Source organism: Hemiscyllium ocellatum, chromosome X (genome assembly GCF_020745735.1).
Source record: "Hemiscyllium ocellatum isolate sHemOce1 chromosome X, sHemOce1.pat.X.cur, whole genome shotgun sequence".
In the NCBI taxonomy this organism is placed as follows: Eukaryota; Metazoa; Chordata; class Chondrichthyes; order Orectolobiformes; family Hemiscylliidae; genus Hemiscyllium; species Hemiscyllium ocellatum.
Window position 1 is genome coordinate 23,545,182 of NC_083453.1, and position 13,207 is coordinate 23,558,388.

Genomic DNA, 13,207 nt, shown 5'->3' on the forward strand with positions numbered 1-13,207 from the left:
TGTATCATTGATAGTCACAGGTGAGGTGCCAGAAGACTGAAGGTTGACAAACGTGGAGCCAGCATTTAAGAAGCCACCGGTAAAGACAAGCCAGGGAACTATACACTGGTGAGCCTGACATCGGTGCTGGGCAAGTTGTTGGAAGGAATCCTGAGGGACAGGATGTACATGTATTTGGAAAGGCAAGGACTGATTAGGGGTAGTCAACATGGTTTTGTGCGTGGGAAATCATGTCTCACAAACTGGAGTGAGTTTTTTGAAGAAGTAACAAAGAGGATTGATGAGGGCAAAACGGTAGATGTGATCTATAAGGCGTTCGACAAGGTTCCCCATGGGAGACTGATTAGCAAGGTTTGATCTTATGGAATACAGGGAGAACAAGCCATTAGGAATACAGAACTGGCTCAAAGGTAGAAGACAGAGGGTGGTGGTGGAGGGTTGTTTTTCAGACTGGAGGCCTGTGACCAGTGGAGTGACAAGGATTGGTGCTGGGTCCCCTACTTTTTGTCATTTACATAAATGATTTGGATGCGAGTATATGAGGTACAGTTAGTAAGTTTGCAGAAGACACCACAATTGGAGCTGTAGTGGACAGCGAAGGTTACCTCAGATTACAACAGGATCTTGATCAGATGACCCAATAGGCTGAGAAGTGGCAGATGGAGTTTAATTCAGATAAATGCGAGGTGCTGCAATTTGGGAAAGCAAATCTTAGCAGGACTTCTACACGTAATGGTAAGGTCCTAGGGAGTGTTGCTGAACAAAGAGACCTTGGATTGCAGGTTCATAGCTCCTTGAAAGTGGAGTCGCAGGTAGATAGGATAGTGAAGGCGGCGTTTGGTATGCTTTCCTTTCTTGGTCAGAGTATGGAGTACAGGAGTTGGGAGGTCATGTTGTGGCTGTACAGGACAATGGTTAAGCCACTATTGGAATATTGCGTGCAATCCTGGTCTCCTTCCTATCGGAAAGATGTTGTGAAACGTGAAAGGGTTCAGAAACGATTTACAAGGATGTTGCCAGGGTTGGAGGATTTGAGCTACAGGGAGAGGCTGAACAGGCTGGGGCTGTTTTCCCTGGAACGTCAGAGGCTGAGGGGTGACCTTATAGAAGTTTATAAAATTATGAGGGGCATGGATAGGATAAACAGACAAAGTCTTTTCCCTGGGCTCAGGGAATCCAGAACTAGAGAGCGTAGGTTTAGGGTGAGAGGGGAAAGATATAAAAGAGACCTAAGGGAGAACCTCCTCACACAGAGGGTGGTACATGTATGGAATGAGCTGCCAGAGGAAGTGGTGGAGGCTGGTACAATTACAGCATTTAAAAGGCATTTGGATGGGTATATGAATAGGAAGGGTTTGGAGGGATATGGGCCGGGTGCTGGCAGGTGGGACTAGACTGGGTTGGGATATCTGGTCGGCATGGACAGGTTGGACCGAAGGGTCTGTTTCCATGCTGTACATCTCTATGACTGTAGAGACCTATATTTTTGTGGGTCTGGTAAACGGTTGCTGAGTCTAATCCAAAATGTGAAGAAAGCCAGTCTAAATCTTCAACTATACATGAAAGAGAGTAGGTAACGTCGAAAAACATAAATATGGCGCAGTGGTGCTTGGAAGCTTTACTTAAAATGTAGAAGCGTTTTTCAACACAAATGACATCTTCCCCAAACCCTCAGCCCTTCATCATCTGAAGTATTAGAAAGAAATGTCAGCTGATTTCCACAGACAGGCTGAGCGTTCCACCATTTAAAGATGTCAATATATTATTGAGAATCATATTCCAGATGTTTTCAAATTACACAAACATTTAAAATATACAAAATCCAGTAAAATGAGGTATTGGTTCAAATGGAAAAAATGGGAAGGCAGGAAAGGCGGGGGGAGATAGCTGAAGAACAAATGATCAAACTGGCTAAAAGAATTTCGGATCCAAAAAGGAATATTTTTGAATCAGTTTGCAACCCAAAAGTGACAACTCACAATCCTGAATTTACCGGTACAGGCAGGATCAAGCAGAATGACCCCCTCATGTGGCAAAATCATTCTGTTTTTAGTTGAAGGGATTTAATTTGGGGAGAACGATTTGAAGGGAGGGTAAAAGAAACAAGCTCACCTGAGGTGTTGCAAGCTAATTTCCGACTGAAATGTTTCAACTCGATTTTCCTCCTAAAATCTGAATAACCCGCGCTCCAAGAATTCCCGCCAACCCCGGAACCGCCAAACTGGGAGGAGACAGGGGTGGGAAGACCCGATAAATAAATAAAGAGCAGAATATGGATCCTGTGAGCACACAAGTATGTATCATTTCTATTTATAAGATTAAATATTGCCCGTTCCTTAGTAAATTTTAGAGTGGGCTGCATGCTAATGCAATGGACGTGTGTCTTGATTCAGGCCACCCCTCTCGAGGCGGATTTAAAACAGTCCAGGCGGAGAACTGCAACGCTAAATTAACTTTACGTCAGATATTCCGGATTTCCCCGAATAGATGATCGCGTGAGAACGTTTTACAATACGCAATTTTAGAACGAAGCATGTTAAAACAATAGAATAACGCTGTCTCATTCAAATAACTGCGAGTTTATTCCAATCTTCTATTTAAACCCCTTTCAACAACGACACTATGAGTCACGGTGGCCGAGTGGTTAAGGCGTTGGACTCGAAATCCAATGGGGTCTCCCCGCACAGGTTCGAATCCTGTTCGTGACGGTGTAGTTTCTTTTTAGGGAGGGAGGCGGTTAAAATACAATCCAGCATAATTTAACGTTCATGTTTTGCTCCTCGAAACGTTCACTTCTCACATAGCAGTCCCTACCTACTGGCATACTAAGGTACAAACTGCACATCTTGCTTTAGTGTTAATATTTCATAAAGTCCTCTCAACAGGTCAACCAAAACCATGAAAGATCACTTCTGAAAAGCTTATTACCTATTGTATTAAAAATCATATTCTGCTCACGATGAATTAAATAATCTTTTGATGACCCATTAGACAACAACCTTTAGATTAAAATGCTTCAGTATTTCTTACATGAAAGATTAACATCCATTTCCTTGATTATTATGTTGTGTTCAAATCGTCTTGTTTACATCATATTCCAGGTACTCAAGAGGAAAACAGTTGCTGCACTTTGGGGGAGGGTGACATCACATTCTAAGTATGAAAAACATTCATGGAACTAATTGCCACGACGAGTAAAACAATCACTGTACCTAACATTGCTTTATATTTTTCCATATTTCATGCAGAAATGCACAAGAGTTCCATTTGATTCCACCAGTTTGGATCAACATTAACCCAGCACATGAACCAAACACAATGAGAAAACATGTCTATATATCTCAACCTTTTTTTCCTTCATACACCTATCAGGCCCAATCTGAAGTATTGACATTCTTTCTGCCTCAGTCACTAACCTGGGAAATTAATGCAACAAGACTTCTTCAGAACAATTCAAACAGTCATACCAGATTCAAAACATCTCTCCCCAGATGCTGCCAAACGTGGAGTCTCTTCAGAATTTTTTAAAAAATTCAGACTTCCAGCACTTGCAGTTTTTTCCTTTTATGACTGGAAATTAATTTATCTCACAAATGTATGCCCAAGTAAATTTCTCCTGCCCTTCATTTGAAATCTAAAAAAAAATCAGTGGTCTCAGTGGACATCCTAGGATCTGAATGAGGTGACTGTAGAGAAAATTGATGTATAGTTAAGATTTTCCAAACTAATTTCTAGAAATGTTTCCAGCAGATCAGAAGTTGGCAAATATAACTGTTCTTTGAGAAAGGAGAGAGAGAGAAAAAGAAAGTAACTGGCCAATTATCCTGAAGTTAGTCATTAGTAAAGTGTTGGAATCTATTACTGAGGAAGTCTTAACACATTTGGAAAATTGTAAAATGACCAGTTGGATCAACAGGGTTTTGTGAAAGAGAAGTCATATTTGAAAATTTATTAGTTTTTTGAAGTTGCATGTTCTAGGGTAGATAACAGAGAGCCGGCAAATAGAGCATACTTGAATAACATGCAAGATAAGGGCTCGTGGAGATTGAGTTAATATATATGCATGAATAGAGGAATGGTTAACAGACAGGAAGCAGAAAATGGGATCAAACAGGCACTTTCAAGTTGGCAGTGGTCAGTAGAATTGGTGGAATTCTGCAAGTGTGGAAAAGGACATGGAAGACCTAGAATGTAGGGAATTAGATGGTGACATCTTGAAAAATGTCCCTATTACAGAGAAGGAAGTGCCGGATGTCTTGAAACTGGGCTGGGGAAGCCCAGGTTTAAGTTCCACCTGCTCCAGAAGTGTGTAATAACATTGCCGAACGGGTTGATTAGAAAAATAATATCAAATTTGAAAAGTATGGACTAAGCAACCAAATGTAATATTTCCAAGCTTGCAGATAATATAAAGCAGAGCAGGAATGTGTGTTGTAAAGGAGATGCAAACTATTTTGGCTCGAGAAATCGTGGATGCGTTGGTGATTATTTTCCAGAGTTCGATAGATTCGGGGTCGGTTCCTGTAGATTGGAGGGTGGCTAATGTTGTACCACTTTTTAAGAAAGGTGAGAGAGAGAAAACAGGAAATTATAGAGCAGTTAGTCTGACCTCAGTGGTGGGAAAGTTGCTGGAGTCTATTATAAAGCAAGAAATTACAACACATCTGGATAGTAGTAACAGGATAGGTCAGAGTCAGCATGGATTTATGAAGGGGAAATCATGCTTGACTAATCTTCTGGAATTTTTTGAGGATGTAACTCTGAAGATGGACGAGGGAGATCCAGTGGATGTAGTGTACCTGGACTTGCAGAAAGCTTTTGATAACGTCCCACATAGGAGGTTAGTCAGCAAAATTAGGGTGCATGATATTGGGGGCAAAGTACTGACTTGGATTGAAAATTGGTTGGCTGACAGGAAACAAAGAGTAGTGATAAACGGCTCCATTTCAAAATGGCAGGCAGTGACCAGTGAGGTACCGCAGGGATCATGCTGGGACCACAGCTTTTTATAATATATGTTAATGATGTAGAAGATGGTATTAACAAAAACATTAGCAACTTTGCTGATGATACTAAGCTGGGTGGCAGGGTGAAATGTGAGGAGGATGTTAGGAGATTACAGGGTGACCTGGACAGGTTAAGTGAGTGGTCAGATGCATGGCAGATGCAGTTTAATGTGGATAAATGTATGGTTATCCACTTTGGTGGCAAGAACAGGAAAGCAGATTACTACTTAAATGGAATCAATTGAGGTAAAGGGGCAGTACAGAGAGATCTGGGTGTTCTTGTACACCAGTCAATGAACGTAAGCATGCAGATACAGCAGGTAGTGAAGAAGGCTAATAGCATGCTGGCCTTCATAACAAGAGAGATTGAGTATAGAAGAAAAAATGTTCTTCTCCAGCTGTACAGGGCCCTGGTGAGACCACACCTGGAGTACTGTGTGCAGTTCTGGTCTCCAAATTTGAGGAAAGACATTCTGGCTATTGAGGGAGTGCAGCGTAAGTTCACAAGGTCAATTCCTGGAATGGCGGGACTACCTTACACTGAAAGACTGGAGCGACTGGGCTTGTATACTCTTGAGTTTAGAAGACTGAGGGGGGAACCTGATTGAGACATAAGATTACTAAAGGATTGGACACTCTGGAGGCAGGAAACATGTTTCCGCTGATGGGTGAGTCCCGAACCAGAGGACACAGCTTAAAAATACGGGGTAGGCCATTTAGGACAGAGATGAGGAGAAACTTCTTCACCCAGAGAGTGGTGGCTGTGTGGAATGCTCTGCCCCAGAGGGCAGCGGAGGCCTGGTCTCTGGATTCATTTAAGAAAGAGTTGGATAGAGCTCTCAAGGATAGTGGAATCAAGGAGATAAGGCAGGAACAGGATACTGATTAAGGATGATCAGCCATGATCATATTGAATGGTGGTGAATGGCCTACTCCTGCACCTATTGTCTATTGAAACGCATAAAAGTGGAGAAGTCCCCAGGACCTGATCAGGTGGGAAGCGATTGCTGAGCCTCTTACTGAGATATTTGTATCATCAATAGTCACAGGTGAGGTGCCGGAAGACTGGAGGTTTGCTAATGTGGTGCCACTGTTTAAGAAGGGTGGTAAGGATAAGCCAGGGAACTACATACACACCTGACGTCGGTGGTGGGCAAGTTGTTGGAGGGAATCCTGAGAGACAGGATGTACATGTATTTGGAAAGGCAAGGACTGATTAGGGATAGTCAACATGTCTTTGTGCATGGGAAATCATGTCTCACAAATTTGATTGAGTTTTTTGAAGGAGTAAGAGAATTGATGAAGGCAGAGCAGTAGACGTGATCTAATTGGACTTCAGTAAGGTGTTTGATAAGGTTCCCCATGGGAGACTGGTGAGCAAGGTTAGATGTCATGGAATACAGGGAAAACTAGCCAGTTGGATATAGAACTGGCTCCAAAGTAGAAGTCAGAGGGTACTGGTGGTGGAGGGTTGTTTTTCAGACTGGAGGTCTGTGACCAGTGGAATGCCACAAGGATCGGTGCTGGGTCCTCTACTTTGTCATTTATATAAATGAATTGGATGTGAACATAGGAGGTATAGTTAGTAAGTTTGCAGATAACACCAAAATTGGAGGTGTAGTGGACAGCGAAGAAGGTTACCTCAGATTACAACAGGATCTTGATCAAATGGGCCAGTGGGCTGAGGAGTGGCAGATAGAGTTTAATTCTGCGTTTTGGGAAAGCAAATCATAGCAGGACCTATACACTTAATGGTAAGGTCTTTAGGAGTATTGCTGAACAAAGTGACCTTGGAGTGCAGGTTCATAACTCCTTGAAAGTAGAGTCACAGGTAAATAGGATAGTGAAGGAGGCATTTGGTATGCTTTCCTTTATTGGTCAGAGTATTGAGTACAGGAGTTGGGAAGTCATGTTGCAGCTGTACAGGACATTGGTTAGGCCACTGTTGGAATATTGCGTGCAATTCTGGTCTCCTTCCTATCAGAAATATGTTGTGAAACTTGAAAGGGTTCAGAAAAAATTTACAAGGATGTTGCCAGGGTTGGAGGATTTGAGCTATAGGGAGAGGTTGAATAGGCTGGGGCTGTTTTCCCTGGAGCGTCGGAGGCTGAGGGGTGACCTTATAGAGGTTTATAAAATCATGAGGGGCATGGATAGGGCAAATAGACAAAGTCTTTTCCCTGGGGTGGATGAAGCACTAGAGGGCATATGTTTAAAGGTGAGGAGGGAAAGATATAGAAGAGACCTAAGGGGCAAGTTTTTCACACAGAGGGTGGTACATGTATGGAATAAGCTGCCAGAGGGAGTGGTGGAGGCTGGTACAATTGCAACATTTAAGAGGCATCTGGATGGATACATGAATAGGAAGGGTTTGGAGGGATATAGGCTGCTGCTGGCAAATTGGAGAAGATTACGTTGGGATATCTGGTCAGCATGGATGAGTTAGACCGAAGGGTCTGTTTCCATTGCTGTACATCTCTATGACTGTGTGACTCTAAGTGTAACATCAGTGATGCAGCCTCAGCTATTTACAATTTACATTAATAGCTTAGACAATGAGACAGACGGTAATACAACTAAGTTCTGTTATGGCATAAAGCTAGGTCAGGAGGCAAGCTGTGAAGACACAATCATTATGGACAGGTTAAGTAATTGGGCAATGGGTGGGGTGGCTAGATAGAGGTTAATGTAGGTGTGAGTGTAATTTTGTTTATTTTTTTGAAAATCTTCTATTCTGAATACTAATGAGACTTTAAATGTTAATGTTCAGAGATACGTGTGCATGTACAAAGGAATACAAAAAATTAGCAGGCAAATACAAGAGTAAAGTCACCTCGCTCCGATAGTTTAGGCTTTGGGGAGACCACATCTGGAATATCTTAGAATAGTCACAGCACACACAGAGGCCAATCAGTCTTGTCCACACGTTCTCTACACAGGAGCAGTTTGCTTAGTGCAACACCTCAGCCTTATCTTCATTGCCAAGCACAATGAGATGACAGGATTTTCCGATAAGAGGCTGAGTAAATTGGATCTATACTGTCTAGAGTTTAGAAAAATGAAAGGCAATAGCTCTGAAACATGGGGAATCTGAAGAGAGTTGACACAAAGTAGTTGTTTCTGTTAGTTGGGGAAATGGGCCACACTCTCACACTATGATATTAATTGTTTAATCTGGGACGAGAAGACGTTTCTTCTTTCAAAAGGCTGTGAATCAACACTGCAGAGCATTGCAGATGCTCAACTGTTGGGTAGGTTATGGGGCAGCACAGTGGTTAGCACTGCTGCCTCACAGTGCCAGACACCCAGGTCTGATTCCGGCTTCAGGTGACTGTCTGTCTGTGTGGAGTTTGCACATTCTCCCCGTGTCTCCATGGGTTTCCTCCCACAGTCCAAAAGATGTGCAGGGTAGGTGAATTGGCCTTGTTACATCGCCCATAGTGTAGCTTGGGTGCATTAGTCAGGGGTAAATGTAGAGGAATGGGTTTGTGTGGGATACTCTTCGGAGGGTTGGTGTGGACTTCTTGAGCTGAAGGGCCTGTTTCCACACTGCAGGGATTCTGTAAAATTCTATACTCAAGCTGGGGGAGTCAAATTTCTCAGGCCATCTAACGATATGGGAAGCTGACACGAAAAGGAGTTGAGACAGGTAGTTAGTTGGGATCTTACTGATTAGTAAAGCAGATTTAAGTGCTGTTTGGCCTACTCCTACTTCTTTTTCTTACATTCTATGACCCTCAGTATCTGATGTCTTATGGTCCTCAAAATTAGCATCAACCTGCTTCTATCCTGCCCTATTGTTACACATGACATTGCATTTTTCACCCTAACAACAATAACTTGGATTTATACAGCATTGTTAAAATGGTAACAATGACTCACCAGGCATGATCAAACAAACTGGACACCAAGTCACATAGTCAGTTCTGGCAACCAAGCACTTCACCAAAGTGTTAGGTTTCACAAAGAAACCCAAACATACAAATAGAAAGCAGGAATTTTCAGCATTGCTTCACCTGAGGCCCACTGAAGATGTTACCTAGTGGGGTAACGAAACGTCTAGAAATGAACCTTCCAGCTCAGCGAGCAAACCTACATCCAAAACCTCAACCTGAGCTGCAAATCTTCTCAAAACTCGTTTCACAAAGTGTCCTACAGGAAGGAGGAGGAGCAAACTTCCACCAAGAATGGCAGCACTTTACCTTTAGAGTCCATTCTTCATGTATGAATCTACTGAAACTAAAAATCACACAGCACCAGGTTATAGTCCAACAGGTTTATTTGGAAGCACTCGCTTTAGGAGCGCTGCTCCTTCATCAGGTGGTTGTGGAGTATGAGATCGTAAGACACAGAATTTATAGCAAAAGTTTACAGTGTGATGCAACTGAAATTATTTATTGAAAAAGACCTGGAGTGTTTGTTAAGTCTCTCGTCTTTTAGAAAGACCATGTTGGTTTCAGCTCTTTCATCCATAAATCCCAGAACTTGTTTTTTAAAAGTTACACTCTCAAGTGAATTTTAATAATAGGTGCCATGTCAGCTCAAATAATGCATTGAAGGTGTGAGGTGCCCTGTGTGAGGCTGTCTGTGCCTCAGTTTCAGACTGATTCCATTTCTAAAAAAAAAATAGAAATAGAAATCTTACATGGATTCATGCAGTTTTAGAGCAAAATAAGATGTAATTCTGCAAGTACAAATTCATCCCACAAACAGGTGTGTGTGTGTGTGTGTTGCAGTGGGGTCAGCTGTTGTGTCACCTGAACCCAAGATCCCAGTTGTGGCCATCCCCATGGGTACCAAATTTGGTTATCAGCCACTTTGCATCATTGCCTATCCCGAAGTCCACCTTGGAGTATGGTCACCCGAAGGTCTGAGGTCAAATGTCCCGGACTGCTGAAGTGTTCCCCAACTGGGAGGGAACACTCCTGTCTGTTGATTGTTGTGCGCTGTCCATTCATTTGTTGCCATAGCCTCCATTTGGTCTCACCAACATACCATGCCTCAGGGCATCCTTGCCTGCAGTGTATGAGATAGACAACACTGGCTAAGTCACATGAGTATATGCTGCGTCCATGGTGGGTGGTGCCTCACGTGTAACGGTGGGATCCATGTCAACGCTCTGACATTTCTTGCAGTGTCTGCTGTGACAGGGTTTTATGGTATTGTCCTGAAAGCCCGGCAGTTTGCTGTGAACAATGATCTGTTTGAGGTTTGCTGGTTGTTTAAAGGCACGAAACAGAGATGTGGGGAAGGTCTTAGCGAGGTGCTCATACTCATTGATGATGATGTGTTGCAGGCTGCGAAGAATGTGGTATAGTTTTTCAGCTCCTGGGAAGGGTACCCTGTCAGTTGCAGCTCGTCTGTCTCCTGAGGAGGTCAGTACAGTTTCTCACCTTGGCACGACAGAACTGGTGGTCGATGAATTGAGCATCTTGGGCTGTTCTTATGAGAGCATCCTTGAGTACTTCCAAATGCCCATCATGTTCCTCCTCATCTGAATAGATCCTGGGTACGTGCAGGGGATGGCTGTTTTAACGTGTTTCAGGTGGAACTGAAGAAGTGTAGCATCGTGAGGTTATCCGTGGGTTTGCGGTAGAGTGATGTGCTGAGGTGCCCATCCTTGATAGATATGCACGTGTCCAAGAATGAGACATTGGTGAGACCGAGCAGAGGCTACAGCAAGGGATGAAATGGACACCGCACAACAGTCAACAGACAGGAGTGTTCCCTCCCACTCCAAGAACACTTCAGCGGTCCAGGACATTCAACCTCGGACTTTCAGGTGACTATCCAAAGTTGCCTTCGGGACAGGCAACAACGCAATGTGGCCGATAAGGGACGGCCTCAACCACCATCTTGGGTTCATGTCACACTACAGGTGACCCCACTACACCACACACATCCTACGGACTCATACACAAGCTCTCTTGCATATGCTCACACTTATACCCTTTACACTCACCCACACTCTCACATAAGTTTGTGGGGTGAACTTGTACTTGCAGAATTACATTTTATTTTGCTCAAAATCTGCATGAACCCATGTAAGATTCTGTAAAACCCTTTTTTAGAAATAGAATCAGTCTGAACATTGGGGCACAGACAGCCTCACACAGGGCACCTCACACCTTCAATACATTATCTGAGATAACATGGCACCTATTGTTAAAGTTCACTTGAGAATGTAACTTTTAAAAAGGTTCTGGGATTTACATAAGAACTGAAACCAACATGGTCATTCTAAAAGAGGAAAGACTTAAACAATCCAGGTCTTTTTCAATATATAATTTCAGTTACATCACACTATAAACTATAAATTCTGGCACCACCAATCTGACACTCCACAACCACCTGAAGGAGCAGCGCTCTGAAAGCTAGTGCTTCCAAATAAACCTGTTGGACTATAATCTGGCGTTGTGTGGTTTTTAAACTTTGTACACCCCAGTCCAACACTGGCACCTCCAAATCATCGAATCTACTGAAGATACGTCACCTGAAAAGAAAATCACAATCAAATTCAATCTAGTCCTGGCCAAACATCTGCACGTACTGACATTTTCTAGCAAATCTGTGTAACAATAAAGATCTGGGCAAGGACATGATGATACAAAATTTAACCCAAGCCACCAAAGTCAATATTAGGGACAAGTGACCCAAAGCTTAGTGAAGGAAGTAGAAGGGAAAGGAAAGGAAGGTAAAAAAGGAATAGAGAGATGGAAATTTGGATAAGGAATTCCAAAGCCCAAGGCCCTGGTACGTGTATGGAATGAACTGTCAGAAGTGGTGGAGGCTGGTACAATTACAACGTTTAAAAGGCATCTGGATGGCGATATGAATGGGAAGGGTTTAGAGGATTATGGGTCAAATGCTGGCAAATGGGGTTAGATCTATTTAGGATAGTTGGTTGGCATGGATGGGAAACCGAGGGGTCTGTTTTCATACTGTACATCTGACTCTGTGGTGGCTACTCCTTCAGCTGCCTACGTAGTGGACATTAAAGTTGTGGATGCTGAAGAACACAGATCTTGGGGTGGTTTTAAATGGCTGGAGGAGGTGACAGAGAAAACGAGGGACATAGGGACTGGAGATCAGGAGGGGTATAAGGGCTTGAGGAGGTTACAGATAGGGATAGATGTAGGGGCTGAAGGAAGTTAGAGATAGAGAGGAGCGTAGGGTGTTGTAGGAGATAGAGTCATACAGCACAGAAACAGACCCTTTGGTCCATTTTGTCCACGTCAACTAGATATCCCAATATGGCCTAGTCCTAATTTGCCAGCATTTGGCCCATAGCCCTCTAAACACTTTATTCACATACCCATCCCATTGCCTTTTTAAAAAGTGTAGTACCAGCCTCCACCACTTCCTCTGGCAGCTCATTCCACGTATGTCCCATCCTCAGGTTAGTATTTGGTCTTTGTCTCTTTTCCACCTCAGGTCCTTTTTAAAATCTTTCCCCTCTCATCTTAAACCTATGCCCTCTAGTTTTGGACTCCCCTACCCTTGGGGGGGGGGGGGGGGGGGGGGGGGGGGAGAAAGACCTTGCCTATTCACCTTATTCATGCCCTTGATTTTAGAAATCTGTATAGAAAAAAAGTCACCCCTCAGCCTCCTACACTCCAGAGAGGAAAAAAAAAGCCTCCGCCTATTCAGCCTCTCCTTATAGATCAAACCCTAGCGTCCTAGTCACAGATATACAGAAGGATATAGGGGATTGTAGAAGGTTGGGGGGGGGTCGCCACAAAGCAATTCACAAAAGGATGAGAGGACGAGAGCAAATATCTGGCATACTTTTTGAAGAATTCTGTGGAACTTTAAAAAACAAATAGGAATTACAACAAATAGTGGTTGTTTAAGCTTTTGATATATTTCTACATACACCTTTAAGTTAGTTCAAAACAGGAAGTCTGCTTTTTCACAAATTAGAAGTTCATATTCTAAGGCTACATTAAGTACAAAAGGAAAATGCAGTCTAATTGGGAGACTGTTTAAAAAGGAACAATACAAACTCCTTAGGAGGGAGCACAAAATGAATTTCCAATTTCTGTTAAAGTATAAATTTAACCTTCATTATCAAAGCCTTATTTTGGGAAATTTCCAAAACTCCAGTAGCCAGGTCTATTTTACAGAAGCACATCAAATACTATTTAAATACAACAGATCCAAGGACAAGACTTTGTATAATCAACCCTTCAAAATGTCAT

The 13,207-nt window shown here is 42.9% G+C and overlaps 1 protein-coding gene and 1 non-coding gene across 2 annotated transcripts in view; one reads left to right on the forward strand and one right to left on the reverse strand.

Annotated features, from left to right (window-relative positions):
- The window catches only part of timeless (timeless circadian clock), a 54,084-nt gene extending 51,901 nt beyond the window's left edge, over positions 1–2,183 (reverse strand). Inside the window, exon 1 of the mRNA XM_060820881.1 lies at positions 2,113–2,183. The gene's annotated coding sequence lies outside the window, so the exon portion shown is untranslated. The remainder of the gene's footprint in view (positions 1–2,112) is intronic.
- Positions 2,184–2,626: 443 nt separating this feature from the next.
- trnas-cga (transfer RNA serine (anticodon CGA)) lies at positions 2,627–2,708 on the forward strand. Its single transcript has one exon. It is a non-coding gene; the product is annotated as a tRNA-Ser (tRNA).
- The last annotated feature ends 10,499 nt before the right edge of the window (positions 2,709–13,207 follow it).